The sequence below is a fragment of the Calidris pugnax genome, unplaced genomic scaffold (assembly GCF_001431845.1).
Source record: "Calidris pugnax isolate Ruff unplaced genomic scaffold, ASM143184v1 scaffold25, whole genome shotgun sequence".
Lineage (NCBI taxonomy): Eukaryota > Metazoa > Chordata > Aves > Charadriiformes > Scolopacidae > Calidris > Calidris pugnax.
This window is the reverse complement of record NW_015090805.1, coordinates 5,237,572-5,242,812: the sequence shown is the minus strand read 5'-3', so window position 1 is coordinate 5,242,812 and position 5,241 is coordinate 5,237,572.

The following is a 5,241-nucleotide window of genomic DNA, read 5'->3' as shown; positions in this document are numbered from 1 at the left end:
TCAGTAGGAGAAAAATAATTTTAAGTCGCTGTTCCAAAAATATACCCAAGTGCTCACACAGACAGGTCCTGCTTACAGAAGCACAAGGCCAGCAGCAACAAGTAAGGCTTCCCAGCAATGGGCTCTCCCTTTCTGTGGTGTAAACATCGTTATCAATACACCTAGGGCTAACGTAAGCCTTTAAATAATGTTGACAATTTACCATGTGCCAACACGCAACTTTTACAGCCACAGAAGAGTGATGTAAAACTATTTTATTTTTTTTTGGTGTTGGGCGAAGAGAAGAGGGGCACTGTCCCCATTGCAAGATAAAGTACTGCCCTTACTGGTAAGAGAAGCGTGCTGCTGCCCACGTCGGTGGGAGAGCAAATGTGGTGACGAAGGGCACATCGCAGCGATTAGTGATTTGGATGGGAGAACTGTAAGCCTGTACACAAGCAAGAAAATTCTTAAATGAAACCAGCAGTACATGAAATGCAGAGTATAAAAGAAAAAAGCTCTGTTGCTAAAGGAAGCTCAACTGTCCTTTCTTGAACACAGTCACCCAAAAGCAATCATTAAACTCTGTTGTTTCTGAATACACTTGGCCTTAAAATATTAACATGTGCTTTTTATTTTGTGCCTCAGACTGCACGAAATTAATTAAATACACCCAAAATGGAATGAGCAATCTCTTAAGCACTAGCTAGTTTAACAACTAATCTTCTGCTTTAGTAAGAAAGGTAAAGGCTTAGGTGTTTCAACTATATGAGACATCCTACAGTTCATGTGTTAGGCATCTCTCCTGTTCGCTGGTAATATTATTTGAGGCATGCTTGTAACATTTTCACTTAATTAAAAAATCAGAAGCATAAGGACTTCAAGTTTTTATCCTTTACGGAGCTGGCAGTTTACTTAATTGCCTTCAGTTTTATGAAGGTGAAACATAGGGCTTTATGAGCAAAATATAGCAATTTCTGCTACTGCTCAAACATGCTGACAGAACTTTGACATGGTATTTTTTTTTTTCTCCACAGTAATTATTAATGTTGGTTTGCATGTGCTCAGAATAATGACACACACATGAATAACTTGCTACACTTTGTGACTCACTGAGATGCCTTCGCAGAAATGATCCTGGTCACACTTGGTGCACCAAATACCGTGGGGACATCTTTTCTGTCGGGACGGTCAGATGTGTTTTATTTTAACAGCAAAGAATATATGTCTGAGTGAAATGTCGTTTGATGCCCTCCTTTCCCCAACCCTGTATAAATATTTTAGTTTAGTTGTGTTTGAATGTCGGAGTCAACAAGTTTCATCCTTTGTTCCAGTCATAATAGCATCTTGTTTGAAGCTGCTATTTCAAACCGAGATAGCCCAGCCTTTATTTTTCAAAGACGTTATTTCCTGAGACCCTTTACGGTCACTACTGGAGCTTCATTGTTAATTGTCTTTTTGGGGCACAAATATACAGCCTCTTCTTTCAAATTCAGGATGACTCTGTTTATTTACGTTGTTGAATGCAAACGAACAACAAGGCATCCCCCCACACGGAAGGAGTGGGAGAAGGTGGAGGTCTATCAGCCATACCTCACCCCTGAGCACCCACCAGACACCAGTGGGGCTCCCCCAGCAAGTGTTGCTCCAGCGGCAGCAGCAGGAGGAGGAGGAGGAGGAGGAAGAGGAGGAGGAGGAGAAAAAGGAGGGACACGTGCGCCCCAAACATACTCAGGCAGAGGAGCTGAGCCAACATGCAGATGAGCACACAACACGTACTTTGACAGCACGAGGGGGTTTTCACTCCTGTGTGTCCTCTCCCGTGGCGCAAGAGAAATTCTGGAGGAGTAAGTCATAGCTGCCCCAGAGCTCTGGCTGCAATGCAGCTCTTCCACATACCAGCTGCTTCGCATTCCCTCTCCACGCTTTAAACCTCTACATTTTTAGGATCTTATTCCCCCTCGGTGTTGGTCCCAGTGACAACACGGTGTGGAGACACTGAGTGAAGCCCTTCCCTGGGATGCTCTGACCATCAGCTGCTGCTCTTCTCCTCCTCCCCGCCTTTGACGATGAACTCATAAATTAACATTGCATCTGCCTAAATCAGAAATATGGGGCTAAATTACACCCTCAGACAACCACCCATCGCTTTCAGCGCAAAATGTCATGTACTTACATACTTTAAAATAAAAATCTAACAATTTTCTTTACCTTAATTCACTACAAGAAGGTAACTCTCCAGCATATTTTTGAGACAGCATTGAAGAGAAAGAAAATTAAAAACCCAGAAACACCACCTTAACACTCATTTGCAGCATCAGTCCTCATTAAAACAAGAAATTTATGAGCAAGAAGGACTTAAAAGAAGTCTTATCTATCCAGACTACCACAGAATCCCACTGCAATGACTTGGCAGCAATTTTTTCTTTAGTCTTTATCCCTTTTCCTTTTCCCTTTCCAGCCACTTCCCTCTTGAGTACCACAGCTGGTTCTCCCTCACTCCTGCAAAAAACCAAAAGCCTCAGTAGCTCTACAACAACAATAACAATAAAATCTCAAAAATTTGCAACATGCTGCTGATACCACGATTATTTCTTAAGTTTATACAGAACTCCCCCTTCTTTCTTTAGGGCTGACTGTATCATACTGTCACGTGTCAGTGTTAACACAGACACACATATATAAGCACAGGTCAGAGCTAAAGAAATGGTGAAGAGGCTGGACAATTCCTAAACCAGAACAAAACACACAGATACATTACAGAAGCAAAACAAAACAAAAACTATTCTTTTCTTTGACTCTCTATCTTGAAGGGGTTACATTTTGAAAACCAGCAGTGTAGAGGGATCACAGAATTACAGAGCAACTCGGGCTGGAGAGGAGCGCTGCAGGTCTCTATTCCAACCTCCTGCTGGGGTTGCTCAGGGCTTTGGCCAGTCAAGATCAGAAACTCTCCATGGATGAATGTTTCTCTAGCACTGGGAACATTTATTTCCAAATTTCCAACTGGCATTTCTCTTGCTGCCATGGTCCACCTCTGGAAGAGTCCAGCTCTTTCTTTGCTGTAGCCTCCCATTTAATTGAAAATAGCAACAAGATTCCCCATCAGCCTGCTCTTCTCCAAATTAATGAAATCCAGCTCCCTCGGCCTCTCCTCACACAGCATGTCCTCCAGCCCACTAAGCGTGTACCACTTCTAATAGAGCAACAGTGTATTTGTAGACTAACAATAAGTATTATTTAATGAAATTAAATACTCGTATGTAAGAAGAATTGCTTTAAAAATAAGGAATTCTAATAAAGAGAAGTATGGCCAGGTTAATAATTTTGCTCTGGATCCCAGAATACTAAATTAGCAAGAAATAAATAACCCCCAGCTTTTCATCTTATCTTTTTGACAGATGTTTCCCCTATATAAATGGTGGCATAATTGTTTTTGTCAGTGTTATAATTAAAATTGCTATGCAGCTGACATACTGTTTTTAATGGTTTCCCTTAGGATTATAACAGATGTTGCCTTATTATCTCAGGACTCTCCCGAAGTAAGAAATGTCATTGGCATAATCAAGACACTTCTTTTAGTCTCTCAAAGTAGACTGTCACAATTTGCCCAGTAATATTTGACCCTAAGGAATTAAATATATCTCACTTTTCTAAGAAAGTTTTCTGAAGAGTTTGAAAAAAATACTAGAGAGTCTTTGGGGGTAACAAGTTGTACGGCTGAGATTTTGCTGCGGCCAGAAATAGCTGGAAAATATAAAAGGAGGGAGCCCTGACAACTGCACCACCAACAGCCAAAGAAACTATGGCTTTTTAATGGCAAAAATAACCACAGCTTAAGGCACATGGTAAAGGGCCAGTTGAAATCTGGTGAGAAACTGAGAAGCAGCAGTTACTGGGCTCCTATTACAAGAAAAGTTACAACCATATGACACAAGTGTTACTTTGAAACGAGGGTTAGTTTAAATAAAGCAAGGTGTAATAGCAAGCTTAAAGAATAGCTTTTTAAGTGTAATTTAGGTCCCTAGCGTTCACTGAAAATATAGGGAAGTCGAGGGGTCGGAAACAAGAAGAAACAGTGGCTCCAGCCTGTTTTCAGCTCACAGCTGAGTGATGTAGCTCCCAAGGACCACGGGAGGTGGGTGCTGAGGGATGCAAGCTGCTGTGCAGGTCACCTAGGCATCCATGGCAGGACGGCTGCTGGATGGATACACCACGGGTTCTTCCCAACTGGAGCAGGCAGCGTGAAAGCCAGCACAACGCCAGGTCTCACACCAAGATGCCACCCGGACACAGCTCCAACCCACGGCCAGGCCGGGGAGCTGGGAAGCACAGGCGGCTCCCCACAGCTGGGTGCACCCAAAAGTGTTTAACACCACCTAAAAGAAGCCAGCGGTGGGTTATGTGGCAAGGGGGTCAGGAAAGTCAGGTGGCTCCAACAGCGCAGAGTAAGAAAAGCAACCCATGGCTCCTCTCTGCCTGCCCCCCCAGCCTCTCCAGCTCCTCTTTGACAAAATAAATTTAACGGAAAGTTACCTTATATTTTGGCGGCATAGAGCTCTTCGCGCCTTTCCAAGGGCTACCAAACTTTGTCAAGGTCTAGGGAAGGCCAGCTCTGTTTTTACTGACTGTGGCTCCGTGCTTGGAACTACTCCTCCAAAAAAAACTGTAGAAGATGCTGTGCAACATAACTGCTGGATTTCCACAGCAGCAAGTGGGACAGCTTGCTCATGAAAACAGGAGGATTTATACAGATGCGTGGTTTTTATGGGTTAAGTCTCCCTAATCTTACCTATCTATCTCGAAGCCAGGTATTAATTAAATCGAAGCAAGGAAAAGGTCCAGCATGAATGAAATGAAATAGAATGAGATAAAATGAGATAAAATAGAATGAGATAAAATGAGATAAAATGAGATAAAATAAGATAAAATAAAATGAGATAAAATAAAATAAAATAAAATAAAATAAAATAAAATAAAATAAAATAAAATAATAAAATGAAATCTGTCTGCCTGAAGGAGCTAAAACTCTCTTTTCCTCTCCCCATGCCCAGCCCCACCAGGCAGGGAGGAGCGGCCGTGGGCCCGGCCCGGGGCTGGATGGTGGGGGGGGGGGACGGGACCGCCCCGTCGATGCCGGGAGAGGGACCAGGCCGGGACCCCGGTAGCCACCAGCGCGGCCTCCGCCGCCGTAGCGACGACGACGACGACGACAACAACCGGGTCCGCGGCGGCGAAAGGGGCCGGGCTTTGGCAGGGACG